The sequence below is a fragment of the Mchenga conophoros genome, linkage group LG3 (assembly GCF_057382185.1).
Source record: "Mchenga conophoros isolate Kocher_MC1m ecotype Shallow Benthic linkage group LG3, M_conophoros_male_GT1.1, whole genome shotgun sequence".
NCBI classification, from domain to species: domain Eukaryota; kingdom Metazoa; phylum Chordata; class Actinopteri; order Cichliformes; family Cichlidae; genus Mchenga; species Mchenga conophoros.
The window spans coordinates 14,698,680-14,715,852 of NC_140528.1; positions in this window are offsets into that span (position 1 = coordinate 14,698,680).

The following is a 17,173-nucleotide window of genomic DNA, read 5'->3' on the forward strand; positions in this document are numbered from 1 at the left end:
AAGTATTTTATAAGAAACTCCTTTAAATTGTCCTTCATGCAGCCAAGTTTGTTTCCAGTTAATTCCTCCATATAAAGAAGAAGAAATGACTTGTGTTTATAAAGGATCTTCCTGTTATTCCACGTTTGTTGGAGAGAAGTTATGCTTATAAGTTTCCATGTGTAACAGTCGCAATAGTGTGGTGTCTCTTTAAGACGACTTAATGTTTAGTGAGGTCACAAGCATGCGCCCTGCCCTCTGTTGTATGAACGCTGCTCGCTTCATGTATGATAAGACAGCAGCCGTTCAGCTGGGCCTTGTTGGTGAGGAGTGTTTATTAAAGGACGAGCACTGTGGGATTCCCAGCACCAGTGTGCTCGGGGGTTTTTGACTGTCGTGCTGTCTGCCGCCTCCTCTCAAACACTGAATACACATGTCAGAAAAGCTTGCTCATGAAAACTGTTTCCTCTTCCTACTTTTCACAATAAAAGTCCTGCACAGCTGTACTCTGGTTACTTGATATGTGACTATTGTGGTTGTATCAGTTTTGTATCAGATTTCTTTTTTCCTAATACATTAAGGATAATATACTCTCTTTTCTCTTTTCCCAACTGTGGTAGAAAGCACAGCTTAGCTGTAACTCCGAAATGACAACACAGGCACGGCTTCTTCAAGACGGGCGCTTGGCTGCATTTATTGAACGCCGTGAAAACTACAAACATAAAACACAAAGGCTTTAAGCGCTTCAGTCTATCAAAATTAACACTTGTGCTTTAACAACGAAAATTACCTCGTGGCCGCCTGCCACTTCGGAGGTCCTAGAAGAATAGCTTTACAGTCTTGTGCATTCTAAATTAAAACATAAAATAATTAGAACACCATACATTACAAATTTTCACAATATTACAATACAGTTATGGCAATGACAAATACCTTGTACCGCTGGTAGACTAACCAGGCCTTTGCAGATAGCTCGCTGAACTCCTTAGTGTGATTATTAAACGTGGGCTCACAGCCTATACTATCACGCCCAAACCTCGCGATAATAGCGGTGTAACAAAACTTGTTCTTTGTGACAAGATAAACACACCCTTACAATATTGGCCACAGAAACGTACAAGCAAGAACATTTTAACTGCTGGAACCATCTATTAAACTTCTTTATACATAAGCCATTTCTGTGACACTTACATTAGCCTTAGCAAATGTTCAAAGAAAAGTCGTCACTTCCTGATTTCTGTTTCACTGATAAATATTGTCACACTGGGGTTTTTGCAAATGATATCAGTGAGCACTGTGTGGCAACTGGAGTCAGACAACTGAAGCTCCCACAATCAAGACCACAAACAGCTTTCAAAGGAGATTTGAAGCTTTTCTGTCAGCAAGCTTCATGATTTATGGGACTGTAACTGGAACAGAAACTACCTGATCACCAATGGTGAGCTGGCATGGACTTATTTTTATGACACTTTCATCAAAATGATAAGTAAGCATGCCCCCATGCTCAGATTTAGAGTGAAATGCAGAAACAATCCTTGGTTTTCTCCTCAGCTATGCAGTCTCCTTAAAAACAGGGATGCTGCTCAGATCGGAGAAACTAAATATGGAGCAGATTGGCTGATTTGTGGCAGCTTGGAAATCGTTCAGCCTCCTTCATTAAAAAGGCCAAATCAGAATCCTGTCCTTCATAAACTACTAAACATCTGAATGATCCTAAAAGATTCTGGAAAAGAATAAAATCTTCTCATGGTGACATAACCACCAATGAGTTGCAGCCTTTGCTGTAAAGGAGTTCAGGAGTTCACAGATGAAATGTACCTACAAAGAAAGTAGAATTGATTCAAACTTTACCAAAACTTCAACACATCAAATCGAAGCAGTTCAGCAGGGAGTGGATGTGCTGTTGGGTTGTTGGAGGTACAACACACAAGAAGGCCGATGCAGGTGGATGCAGAGAGAGGCCAGGGCCACGTTCAAACCTGAACACGCTGCACAGTGTTTTGTTCCATTTGTTAGGGATGAATGAAATGCTTCCTTGAAAGGATGTGTGCAGTCACCAGTGGGCGTGGAAGCATGTGGTGGGTGTGCAAGAAAAGTCATCCTGTCACACAGCAATGCCTACATAAATCACACCACTCTGCTTAAAATAATAATGTTTAGTGAAGCAGGTGAACCAAAGGGCTGCTTTTGATAGGCTGGGAGACCCAGGTGTGCTGCTTTAGCTGGTGAGCCTCTTCAAATCAAATCAAATCAAATCACTTTTATTGTCGCATCACATGTGCAGGTACACTGGTACAGTACATGTGAGTGAAATTCTTCTGTGCGAGCTTCACAAGCAACAGAGTTGTGCAAAATACAATAACGTAAACAAGCAAAATACAAGAATGGCTACATCTGAAACTAATAAATATATGTACAATATATAATAGTATATGCATTTCTGGATGTGTATACTAAATGTTTTCCTACGTGTGTGTGTGTGTATATACACATATTTTACAAATTAAATAGAGTAAACACAAGCAGACAAATTCACAAGCAGACAGTGTGACACCATAGACAGAGGGAACTCAGAGAAGTGGGAGCAGGCAGGTATAGAACAAAAACCCTAACAAATGGCAAACCTTAACAAAAGATATAACAGAATAAACAAGCACATAGAATAAAATAAAGAACACAAAACACTGAGTCATCAGACTCAGGACCATGACAAAAACAAAAAATGCTTTGAAGCAGCCATCAACAGACCTTAGATTGCTGCAAAAAACAGAAACAAACCAGGCAAGATCAACATTTTCTTGGGGTTCCTTTGGTGCTTAATTCTTCTTCCTGACAGAACGAAGCCTTTTCCTGACATTGCATAGACACCACTTCAGAGATCCAGTTACTGACCTATGAGTTCTGTAAGGGCTAACCACACATCCTGTAATTTTTAAGCAAAAGAAAAGGGTCGGTAAAGTAAGATTTAAAAGATTATTTGCAGTTGTTTGGTTAATGTCAAGTTGTCTGTAATCCTGGAGCGGTGAGTTCCAACACTATGCCTGACATTTGCTCATAGAGGACAAAACAACAACGAAGCACACCAGTCTGTGGTTGTGAATTGTTAGAAGATGGACTAAGCCAAGGTCAAGTATCATGTTTCACACACTTTATACTGTCACAGGGTTGTACAAACCTTTTTGCCAACTTCGCAATAGATTTAAACAAATGTTATTATTCATGCATCTATAATGTGCAAATGACTGAAGAAGTAACTTGGATGAGTGATATATAATGTGCATATATGCTTTAAAGATATGGAAATTATTTATTTTTATAATCACAATGACATGGTATACTGATTGAAAAACTGACCAGTATTCAGGTTTTTAAATTGTTTTTTTGTGTATCCATTGAAGTATAGATACTTAAATATCCTGTGCCACGGCAGTCCTTTAAACATGGAAGCTGAAGTACTATTGATGATGCCATTATTGCCTTTTTTCCTGAAGGTGGGCTGCAAGCAAAAACAGTTCCATTTAATAAAACTGGATAAACAAAAACTTTACTTTTCTGTAGATTTCTTGTAAAATAAACAAATACAAAGAGCAGAAGCTTTGGAGAAAAAGAAATAAAACATTTTTGACTGATCCTCTGTTTTGTCTGTGAAGGTTCTCAGTCGTCCAGGTCATCGTAGTCTAAGGAGCTTGGAGACGTTTCACCTCTCATCCGAGAAGTTTCTTCAGTTCTAAGGTCAAATGGTGGAGAGTCCCAGATATAAACCTAGTGGGAGTAACCCCCCCAAAGACGGACAAAAGGACCCCCTGATGATCCTCTATCTAATCACATGAGCCAAGGTGTGAAACTGGGTGTGGTTCACAATCTGCCAGGGTTTTAGGTGAGCTCATTATGAAACCTGGCCCCACCCTATCATGTGATATCCTGAAGTCAGATGGCCCAGAATGTGAGTGGGCGTTAAGGCGTCTGGGGAGGGATCTCAAAACTGGATTATAGATGGCAGAGAGTTGGTGTCGTAAACCCCCGCCTCTGTTCAAAGATGGTCGCTCACAGTGGACATAGATGCTTCTTTCACTCCTCTTTCAAACCAGCCACATAGAGATCAATACGATTTCTCATGTTTACGTAGCAGTATTGCAATGTTGGCAAAGAGAGGAAGTGACATAAGATTTGAGCATGTGTGGTACCGATTGGGTTTCCGGTACGGATCGGGTAGCGACAGCTAATAATTAAATGATGGTAAAATCAACTTTATATTAATTCCCATTAATGCTAATATGGAAGCTAACACTGAGCTAAGGCTAAAGCTAATGTTCCAAGATGGCGACTGTAAACAAAATAGTTACTATGGACACAAGATGGCAGATTTCAAAATGGCGGTTCATGGACACAAAAGTGGTTACCCTGGACACCAGCAAGGAGTATGATGGGAACCAGGAAGTCAGACCAGGTGGAGGACATGGAGCACATGGGCTGTATCCCAATTCAGGGTCTGCAGCCTTAACGGTCCTCAAGGGCAGCGTACTCAAAGACCGCTAAGGCTGGAAGTGCGAGGATTGTAGGCTTGTGAAATGGGACGGTCTAGCCTTCGTCACACTGCCCAGGTTGCTTAGCAACCATGATACTGTAAGGCAGTGACTGGAATTAGTCACAAGGTGTCGCTGTTGAGCTGCATATGTATGGTAGATCTAAGCAATTTTGACTATTTGTCCTCTGTAGGACACCGTAGTTCAAATTTCTCGTTCGCGCGGGCGCCATCTTGGTTCAGTGTTTACTGTGATTTGCAAAGGTAAGCACTGTCAGTGGTGTACTGCATTGGTTTTTTATTTAAAAATAAGTGTTCCACTGTGTAAAATAGCGGTTTGTCATTTAAGCCGAGCATATATTTTGTGTATTGAGAGGTTCATGTATTGCCTGAAGAGAGTATGAGCAGTTTGTGTGCATGTTTCATTTGGTAATATCTGCTGCAATTTCGGGCTACATTCCCGCTAGTTAGCAGAGCACCCATTCGGGCAAAGTAATGCAAGATGAAGCATTAGCTTTTCAGCTACAATTTGCTGGTAATCCTGCTATGTTAGTTTTGTGTCATACTCATTCCTGAGACCAAGGAATTTTGTAAGGACATGATTATTTTTGCTTAATGTGTTTTTTATATATTTGTTGTTGGCTTTTACTATGTTGATAATCACGCAGTGTTTACTGTGATTTGCAAAGGGACAGCAGCAGAGTTGGAGTGGTGTTTGCCCCGGCATCTGAATAAACGGCGCGGTCCGAGCCACAAATTGAACGCCTGTGTCCGACTGGTCTCTCTACTGTGCACCCCAATCCAACACAATCTTACACAACGCAGAGTCCGGGGTGTAGGGAGGCCCCTGTACTGGTTGGGTTACAATACCAACCGCTGGAAACGTTTCATACAGCTTTGTTTGACAGAAATGAAGGAGAACATATTTTGTACATTTGTTTCTACATGAGCTTTGTGTGATTTGATAAATATCTGAGTCTGAGACCACATGTCAGGGCTCTGTGTGCGGGCAGGCGGAGATGAGGATCCAAACGCAGGACTCAGACACTAACGTGAAACTCAAAAACCTCAGCTTTATTGCTGGTACGAAAACAAAACATGAAGTGGTAAATGGCCTGTATTTATATAGCGCTTTACTAGTCCCTAAGGACCCCAAAGCGCTTTACATATCCAGTCATCCACCCATTCACACACATATTCACACACTGGTGATGGCAAGCTACATTGTAGCCACAGCCACCCTGGGGCGCACTGAAGTGACCACAGAAACCGGAGAACAGGAACACACAGGCATAATCTGAGGGTACGACGCGACACCGAGCATGGGAAAACACAGGGCTTAAATACACAGGGTAGTAATGAGGGAATGGGCCAGGGAAGGGAGACACAGCTGGGGGAGATCAGGGCTAACGAGACGGGGGACCTAAGCTGCACACACTAACATAAGATGAAGACTTTCACAATAAGACAGGAAACAAGAAGTACTAAACCAGATGCAGACATGACAGTGAGAGACAGACTAGACACTGAACAGAAACTGCAATACACATGAGAACCCAAAACCTAAGAACTGATCCCTCACCAAGAATAACAGAAACAGATCCATAATGATAATAATAAACAAAGCACCAGAACATCAGAAAACAATCCATAATGCAAAAATAAACCAAAACATAATAAACTCAAAATACTGGGTCCAACGGTCCCAGAACCGTGACACCACAGGACTGTAAAACATGATTGTTGGGCTTCATTTCTGTACTGAACAGTCATTTAAGATTAGCTAGTAAATAACATGTCTGTGAAGGTTCTCAGTCATCCAGGTCATCGTAGTCAAAGGAGCTTGCAAAGAAAAGCGTCTGGACTTCTTTAAGTTACTTGAAGACGTTTCACCTCTCATCCGAGAAGCTTCTTCAGTTCTAAGGTCAAATGGTGGAGAGTCCCAGATATAAACCTAGTGGCAGTAACCCCCCACAGAGGGACAAAAGGACCCCCTGATGATCCTCTAATCGCCTGAGCCAAGGTGTGAAACTGGGTGTGGGTCCCAATCAGCCAGAGTTTCGGGTGAGTTCATTGTGAAACCTGGCCCCACCTTATCATGCGAATTCCTGAGATCAGACGGACTTTACGGACTTCCTAAAATCCACAAGGAAGCTGTCCCACTCAGACCCATAGTCAGTAGCATAAACTCAGCCACTTATAACATTGCTAAACACCTTGCTACCATCCTTGCTCCTCTCGTGGGGAACACCCCACACCACATCAAGAACTCCACCGACTTCACCGACAAGGTCCAGAAACTTACCCTGGATCCAGATGAAACCATGGTGTCCTTTGATGTAGTCTCTCTCTTCACTTGCATACCCACCACGGAGGCCGTGGAGACTGTCAGAAAACGATTACAAGAAGACAGCTCCTTGGAGGACAGGACCAACTTCACACCCGATCAGATTTGCACCCTGTTAGACCTCTGCCTCACTACTACATATTTCAAATATAACGAAGGCTTCTACAGACAAAAACATGGCTGTGCTATGGGCTCCCCCGTGTCACCTATTGTAGCCAACCTTTACATGGAGGAAGTGGAAAGGAAGGCTCTTGGCTTTTTCAAAGTAAGAGTACCCAGCCACTGGTACAGATATGTAGACGACACCTGGGTCAAAATCAAGACACAAGAAGTGGAATCCTTCACTGCGCACATTAACGCTGTGGATAAAAACATCAAGTTCACCAGGGAAGACACAAAGGACAACTGTTTGCCTTTCCTGGACTGCGCTGTGCACATTGAAGAGAACGGCAACCTCAACATCGAAGTTTACCGGAAGCCCACACACACGGACCAGTACCTCCTCTTTGACTCCCATCACCCTCTGGAACACAAACTTGGAGTAATTAGGACCCTACACCACCGGGCAGAACATGTTCCCCCTAAGCCTGAAGGAAAAAAGAAGGAACACACACATGTAAAGGAAGCACTCAAAACGTGCGGCTATCCTAAATGGGCGGTCTTAAAATCAGCAAAGAGGCACAGAAAAGAAGACCAGACACCAGCGAGGGAGGATAAGAAGGACAGACGCAACAACATTGCCATCCCCTATGTAGCCGGTGTATCAGAAAAACTCAGGAGAGTTTTCTCCAAGCATGACATCCCGGTGCATTTCAGACCCAGCAACACGCTCAGACACAAACTGGTTCACCCGAAAGACAAAACGCCAAAACACAGACTTAACAATGTGGTGTATGCTGTACAGTGCAGCGAGGAATGCCCAGACCTCTACATTGGAGAGACCAAACAGCCACTTCACAAGCGCATGGCACAACACAGAAGAGCCACCTCCACAGGACAAGACTCAGCAGTCCGTCTGCATCTAAAGAATGAAGGACACTCTTTCGAGGATGCCAATGTTCACATTTTGGACAGAGAGGACAGATGGTTTGAAAGAGGAGTGAAAGAAGCCATCTATGTCCACTGTGAGTGACCATCTTTGAACAGAGGCGGGGGTTTACGACACCAACTCTCTGCCATCTATAATCCAGTTTTGAGATCCCTTCCCAGACGCCTTAACGCCCACTCACATCCTGGGCCATCTGATCTCAGAAATTCGCATGATAAGGTGGGGCCAGGTTTCACAATGAACTCACCCGAAACTCTGGCTGATTGGGACCCACACCCAGTTTCACACCGTGGCTCAGGCGATTAGAGGATCATCAGGGGGTCCTTTTGTCCCTCTGGGGGGTCACTCCCACTAGGTTTATATCTGGGACTCTCCACCATTTGACCTTAGAACTGAAGAAGCTTCTCGGATGAGAGGTGAAACGTCTTCAAGTAACTTAAAGAAGTCCAGACGCCTTTGACATTTGACCACAAGCAATCTTTTCTAGTTTGACGCCGTCTTTGTAGCCAGAAACCAGCTCTCTCCTCGGCTTCCTTCACTACACGCTTCCCCCACGCCAGTCTCCTCCGTCACTATAAAGGGGAGAGTCATGAGCTCCATCACCCTCACCTGTGCCGTCCAACGTCCCGCCACCAGCCTCCACTGCAGCAGGCCAGAGACCACACCCCTGCCACAATAAGTAAAAGTATATCCTTGCTGTACCCTTAATGCTAAATATGCTAAATTAACCGCTGCTTTTGCCCCTTTGGGATTATTCTTATGTCACTGCAATGTTGACCTTTGACCTTCACATTAGAGAGATGGGCAGACATAATTAGTGTATGAATTTTAAAGTAACAGGTAATAAAGAGAGTGTAGCAAATGTAGTCAGGTTTATTACTCTGTATCACACATGAGTGCCCGAGGGAGGCGGGGCTGACTGGGGAGACACAGGAAACAGAGAGACAGGGCTGACTCGACATGAAACGATGAAACGTGGGACACGGGAACAGAAACTAAACACAGGCTGAAATGAACACTGAGGGAGGGAGAACTAAAATTACTGAGAGCCTGATAAATAAGAAGAACAAAAACTAAGAAAAACAAGAGTCAAAGAAAACCAAAAACACAAAGCATTGGGCCAGGACCCACTGCTGTGACATTTATATGTGATAACAACATTAAAAACTGCTCAGATGTTGAAATCTTTCTACGTATACTTTGGGTTCAGCTCTCCAGCCTGGCATTTGGTTAAGCATGATTCAAACATTTGATTTTGTTTAACTGGTTTTAATTATAGTTACTTTTTGTGAACATTTGTTGCAGCATTTAAAAATACATCATTTATTTTCAAACTTTTATTTGATTTAGAGCATCATATTTGACCAACGTAAATGTTTTAATTTCATATAAAATAACTGAAGCAGTGAACTAAATATCTGAAATCTTTCCTTCCTTAAAAGTTATAATCCTACTTAAGTTATAGTGCAAACGCTTAAGCAACAAATATACTTGATGCTAATTAATTAATTGCGGTCACTTCTGTCTTTAAACAAAATTATATTTTCCAGTTACAGAAATCATAAAGTCCAAACTAAAGTGCTACTGTTGCTATATGCATTTTATATAAATCATGGATGATGGTCCTGACATGAAGGAAGAGAAAGTTACAGGTTCCTTTGACTTTGTCTCCGTGCCTTTGGGGGATTTTCAGAAGGACAGATGTTTCTGTTCAATTCTTAAATCAATTTTTTCAAACACAAACACTATTTTAAAGCTCCTAGAGAGTAAAATATTAATGATAATTATAATTAGAGATGGCACGATACCACTTTTTTATGTCCGATACCGATACCGATATCATAAATTTAGATATCTGCCGATACCGATATGAATCCGATATAGTGTTTTTTAATCAACAAAACTGTTTTTTAAAATATCTTGCTGCATTTTGCAAGTCTGCAAGTTCATACTCAAGTTTAAAACAACAACTACACTAAAGCTATTCTGTTATACCTGTATACAAAAAAAATATTTCATAGTTCAGCAATACTGATCAATCTAATAAACTTAGACCTACACCATCCTCCCTATTCTGGTATTTTAAAGAGTACTTAGCGTAAATATTAAGCAACTCCCAGCAACAACAAAAATAAATAAATAAAAAATAGGGAACCACCCCTCACGCGCCACCTCATGATGCTTAATCGACGTAATCAACCTTAATTTGATGCAGTGTGAAAGAAAATGCACAGAAATCAATTATTTTTCAAGAAATATTAAATAGATTCAACATCTTTCTTCAACAAAATTGCAGACTGCACAGATGGTACCTTCCCAAAGTAAAAAGTACATCAAATTAAAACTTTGGGTGTCAGATAATTATTTATTAAAAGCTAGACATTTTAAATGAGAATAAGAAAGAAAAGTATGTCTTTGTGCCCCCCTTTCCCAGTTAATGCCCTATCGGCCCCCCTGGCTAAACTTTGCTAGATCCGCCCATGCACAGTTACCAGCCGTCAGCTACGTAGAAAAAGATCCTGGTGTAGAAAGTAATATTTAAATAAATTGTAACAACAGCTTATCAAGCTTAAACGTGCTGCTGTTGTTCAGCCGCTGGTTTCCTCTTTCTGGTGCAAAGTGGACCAAAAACAAATGAGAGACGGACTCGCGACAGAAAAGCCGATCAGCTGATCATTTAAGCAGTTTCACGATTGAAGTAGCAGCCCGAGAGCAGAGGCAGTCGCTCGTTAAGCTTAACGTGGGAATGCTTTACAAACATTCAGAGATGGACTTACACACTTGCTTTACTTCTCTCGGGGATAACTTTGTCGGAGATGAAATGCCAAGTTGCTAGCGAAGCTCCACATGCTATCCAGACCACCGACAGGTCCCGCATGCCACAGCCGCTCTATCACGTGATGCATACTGCTCCGACGTGCTAACGTTCTGAGGCGAGTTACGGCGTGTTGCAAGTTTTGTGAGGTGCTTTCGTGATATTTAATGGATCGGATTACATTTTTTATTTTTTTCCGATATCCGATCCAGTAATTTAGGTCAGTATCGGACCGATACCGATACGTAATATCGGATCGGTCCATCTCTAATTATAATAACAATAATAAAAACATATGCTCTCAGATCCATCAAACCAAGCAGCAGAAAGAACAATAACTGAAGAGAAAACTTTAACCTTGTAGACTTCATTATGTTCCAGCTGCTCTACAGACGCTGTGACCTCGAACTTAAGCAGGTCATAACGTATGTGCAGCTCAATAACTTCATAATCAGACCCTGTGGTATTTAGGCAGCAGAACAACTAAGAATAACAACTACAAATAATGTTTTTAGGTTTCTGTTGTACTGCAAGGTTCTGTACAGGAGAACCAAACCAAGAGCAAATATTACGTCTCATTTACACCTGAGCACGAAGAGCCATCAACATTTAGCAAATTGAATCATCTTTGTTTAGATGCAAGAAGAATCATATAGAAATGAAAAAGTAGAAATAGAAATCCAGAGCAAAGATATCCTCTAATTCAGCGTAGCACATGTGCAGCTGCTGCGATTCACGTAAGCATTCGGCTCGTCGCTGTTGCAGATTTTTCTCTCGCTGTTCTGGCTCACAGCGCTGCAAACACAAAAATAAATATCCCCAAAGGTGTGAAAGGGAGCTAATTAGTAAGAGTATTGTTACTCTCCGCAGGAGTAGTCCAGCAGTAGAAATCAGTCCAATAACAAGGTGTGTAACATCTAGCAGGGTGACAGAAAAACCCAGGGTAACTTCTAAGGACCTCAACGTCTCTCTCACATTGTGTTTTTTAAACATGCTTCCATTTGTCACTTCAGTCTTTACTCTGAAATACAGGAAGAGAAATCATGGCTGAAACAATTTCTCATGAAACCAGGGGTGTGGTCCAACAGTCAGTTTGGTGAGGAAGGTTCCTAACTGAGAGAAGTGACCCAGAAGTATCTGTGTAGCAGCCACAATGAATCCAGATCATGAGCTTTATTAACTGATCAAAGTCTCTTCTTTCATCTTCTGTATCATTCAGTTTGCATTGGTAATGCCCATTATTGTAATGCTTTTTTTAAGACGAGCAAAACTTTATTTGACTTTGGGTTAGCTGGGATAAGTGATGGATGGAGGGAATTTTACTTCAGCCACAGAAATCCTAAACAGGAAGGAGGAGCAGAGTTACAGTGGATCACTATCCAGCAGGGAAACAAGGTTTATTTCAATTTCTTGGCCATGAGTGAGATTTACTGAGTGGGCAAATTAGGGAGACGACACCATCAGATCCCGAGCCCTCCATGTGTTAATCAAGAGACGGCTGCTGTGCTACATCCATAAATAATGAATAAATTAGGAGCTAAAGCTGAAAGGACAGTTTATTTGTACCATCTTCACGTGAACACATTCAAGAACATCACAGATGAAGAAACATTAAAAACTTCCACACTACATAATGCAAGAAAAATAATTTTTCTTTCAGGTGGTTTCAGAAAAACAGAAACATCAAACATCTCCAAGACTCTCTCTGAAAGAACTAAAAACCTTTGTTCTCATGGTCCAATCATGAGTGAACTCCCCGATGAAGCCTTGTGTGCTAAAACATGTCAGAGTTTTAAAGGTTAAACATGAGTTTCCAAAACGTTTTGCTGGAGAACAATGAACTATTGGACTGAGTTTCAATCATTTACAGACGAGCAAAACCAGGACAGAGAAAAAGGACAAAACTGACTCAGTAAAACAACAGAAAAGAAGATCCCATGTAGATCTGTATTATGTAGAAGTTCAGCCCAGCAACCAGTTCAGTTCAACACAAGTTTAAATGATTCTATCTGAACTCTGTGGAGCCTGATCTCAAGCTTTTTGAGTCTGACACAGAAACCAGAGGACCTTTCTGTGTCTTCAGATTCACTGTGATCCAGTGATGGGAGTGATTTCAGCCCTGAGTGATCGCGCTGATGTTTGCACAGAGCAGACAATGAGGTGAATGTTTGGGCACATTGGTAACAGTGAAACAGTTTATTAGTAACGTGGGATCGTTTGTGTGCAGAGTATGAACTGAGATTCCTGAAGCTCTTGTCACACTGGTCACAGCTGTAGTTTCCTTCCATGTGTGCACGTTCATGAATGTTACGACTATGTGAATGTGAGAAGCTTCTCTCACAGTGTCTGCACTTGTGTGGTTTCTCTCCTGTGTGGACTCGTTTGTGTGATTTAAGCTGACCTGCAGTGGTGAAGGATGACCCACACTGATCACAGAGGTTCTTTTTAACCCCACTGTGAATCAGTTCATGTTGTTTTAAGTGATGTGATGTGGTGAAGCTTCTCCCACATTCTTTGCAATATTTCAGTTTGTCTCCAGTGTGTCTACGTTGATGTAGTTTTAGGGTCTTTTGCCGACTGAAAGTTTTTCCACAGAGGTCACAATGAAAGTCTTTCCCACCACCACAGTGATGACAGGGTTGAGAACTGGATCCATCTGTGTCGCTCTGCTTCTAAACAAAGACACAAAGACAGTGTAAGTCAGTCCTTCAACATTTGTATCCTGAACATCGCCTGAAATAAAGAGCATCTCTGCAGACGTCCAACTACATTTGACTGTTTCAGTTAACACACTCAGTTTACTGGGCTGCAATAACTACAATACTACCACCATAATACTACAGTAATACTAAAATCATAACTGAAAGGAAAATCTGAATAATCACTCAGAGCTGCTTTTCCATGCAGTAGAATTGCTAACATGCTAACACAGTTTAATGAGCAGAGTTGTTCCAAACAGTCAGGCTAAAATGACGAGATAACAATATAAATACATACCTCACAGTAGCTGCACTTGTAGAGTCTCTTTCTGGTGTGGATCTGTTGGTGTCGTCTCAGGTCATGTGGAGATTTAAAAGTCTTCTCACACAGGTCACATTGATAAGGTCTCTCCTCAGTGTGGGTAAACATGTGTCGTTGTAAGTGTGCGTCTGTTGTAAACTGTTTGCCACACTGTTCACAGCAGTACACATCATGTCTGGTGTGAATGCGTAGGTGTTCATTTCGGCTCCCTCTCCGGCTGAAAGTTTTTCCACAGATGTCACAGCTGTATGCCTTAATTCCAGAGTGGGTAACTAGATGCCTCTGTAAGCTGCTACTGCGAGTAAAAGCTCTGCCACACTGATCACAGCTGTATGGCTTAATTCCAGAGTGGGTAACTAGAGGCTTCTGTAAGTGGCTACTGTGAGTAAAAGCTCTGCCACACTGATCACAGCTGTACGCTTTAACTCCACTGTGGATGAGTTGGTGTGTTTTTAGGGAACGCTTCCAGGAAAAAGACTTTCCACACAAGTCACAGCTGAACGGTCTCTCTCCAGTGTGGATGACCTGATGCTGTTTTAGTGAAGCCTTCTCAGTAAAACCCTTCCCACACTCGTCACAGCTGTATGGCTTAATTCCAGAGTGGGTAACTAGATGACTCTGTAAGCTGCTACTGTGAGTAAAAGCTCTCCCACACTGATCACAGCGGTATGTCTTAATTCCAGAGTGGGTAACTAGATGACTCTGTAAGCTGCTACTGTGAGTATAAGCTCTGCCACACTGATCACAGCTGTATGCCTTAATTCCAGAGTGGGTAACTAGATGCTTCTGTAAGTGGCTACTGTGAGTAAAAGCTCTGCCACACTGATCACAGCTGTACGCTTTAACTCCACTGTGGATGAGTTGGTGTGTTTTTAGGGAACGCTTCCAGGAAAAAGACTTTCCACACAAGTCACAGCTGAACGGTCTCTCTCCAGTGTGGATGACCTGATGCTGTTTTAGTGAAGCCTTCCGAGTAAACTCCATCCCACACTCGTCACAGCTGTATGCCTTAATTCCAGAGTGGGTAACTAGATGCTTCTGTAAGCTGCTACTGCGAGTAAAAGCTCTGCCACACTGATCACAGCAGTATGGCTTAATTCCAGAGTGGGTAACTAGATGCCTCTGTAAGTGGCTACTGCGAGTAAAAGCTCTGCCACACTGATCACAGCAGTATGGCTTAATTCCAGAGTGGGTAACTAGATGCCTCTGTAAGTGGCTACTGTGAGTAAAAGCTCTGCCACACTGATCACAGCTGTATGGCTTAATTTCAGAGTGGGTAACTAGATGACTCTGTAAGTTGCTACTGTGAGTAAAAGCTCTGCCACACTGATCACAGCTGTACGCTTTAACTCCACTGTGGATGAGTTGGTGTGTTTTTAGGGAACCCTTCCAGGAAAAAGACTTTCCACACAAGTCACAGCTGAACGGTCTCTCTCCAGTGTGGATGACCTGATGCCGTTTTAGTTTAGCCCTCACAGTAAAACCCTTCCCACACTCGTCACAGGTGTGTTTTTTCTCTCCCTTTCTTCTGTGAGGTTTGTCGGCCTCCTGAGAGCGCTGACTTCTGGCTCCATGTTGGTCCTGCAGTGACAGAGATACAAACAGAGGCAGTGAGTGAAATGCAGTCGTGGAACAAACTCAACCTTCAAACTCCATTAACACTAGTTTTAAACCTGAAGGTGGAGCGTGGCACCAAACACCTTAAAGGTCTCTTATCCCCACCTGCTAGTAGTTCTAACACATTACATCCAACCTGCTGTTAAAGATAATTCATGACTGTTCAAACACTAAAATCATGCACACACACACACACACACACACGCACACACACATTATTTTATAATTTAGATTATTTTGTTGTTTCCTATTACATATTTCTATAATTTGTATAGATTTATACAGAATTATTCAGTGATAATAAATCCTGTGTTTGTTTATTCTAAAGGAACCCCGTTAGCTTCCACAACAGATGTTGCTCGTCTTCCGTCAAATACTCACATAAAATATTACACAATAAAGTGGATTCAAGATATCCACATAATTTCACTCTTACATCCACAGTGAGGTTTCACAATTGTTCAAATATAAGCAATCAATAATAATAATAATAATATCAATAACATTGAGGCACATTACACAAATTTCAAAAACAAATCATGTCTTACAATATTTACAACAACTAAAAGCTCTGTAAATCGGCTTTTAAGTGTTCATTGAAGTTTTGAATAATTCTCTAATTCTTTAAGGCAACTTATTCCACTTAAAAGTTGCTCTAAATGTAACAGTTTTACAAAACGTTACTTTTAACTCGAGCATTTACTAAATTGCAGCTTGTTGAAAACTGTGTAATATGATGATGTATTTCATCTGGATACTGCAGCTGAGCAGAATAAATGTGGTGTGTTTAACAGAATTGCTTTCTTTAGAACTACAAGTAAGCCATAGAATATTTTAGCCTGTACAGGAAGCCAAGAAAGGTTATTATGCATTTTATCAATATTAGTATAGTATGAACATCTTCACACTAATCTGGACGCCTTATTCTGGACTAACTGAAGTCTGTTAAGATCTGTCTTATTAGCTGCTGACCAAATGATTGAACAATACTCCAGATGAGACATTACTAGTGCATTAATGACATCTTTCATAATGAAGAAGTGATACACAAAGAGCATTTCATAGCCATAGCTATGCCTTGTCGGCAGAGTTATGTGACATTAGTGATGTTTGTACTTTCAGCGTTAACTTGGTTTTAAAGCCTTTAAAATATACGCCGTTCAATAGTCGACCTTAATCTGACAGAGAATGTGATGATTTTGTGGATAATTAAAGTCAGTCATATATCCACAAACACAACAAGCTGAAAGTCAGTGATGCTGCTCGGTTTGCAGTCCTGAACATCACGGCACAAGCAGGATTCACTGCACTGTTAATGTTAGCTGTGTTATATTGCTGCCTCTGTTCGGTGGTGTCGAGCCAAACGCACTTTAACGTGTGTTTGAACGAGCTGACGGTTCACTCGTTAAGCTGAAAGAAAGATGCTTTAATCACAGCAGTCACACATGTGTCCACTGCACCATCTGGAACTCTTCTTGTTTACACTCGTAATAACACAAACACTAAATCCTGCTTCTCTGGTGCTGTTGTGTAGCAGTGTGTACACCTGAGACTGTCACCTGTCTGTCTGTCCTGCACTCTCTCTCTGTTTCTTTCTCTCTGATTGTGGAATAAAAGTATGAACATGTGGTTATAAGTTACACTTGTGTTTGAATCCTGCAGCTTATCACACATTTGATTTCCATGTGTGACGACTGCAAGTGTCCAGAGTGAGGACAGACTGAGGGAGCCACTGCTGCACATCATCTGTGAGGCTTTGCACCCCTGATGATCCACCAGGACAAACTCAGCAGTGTGTGAGGAAGAGGAGGAGGAAGAGCCAGC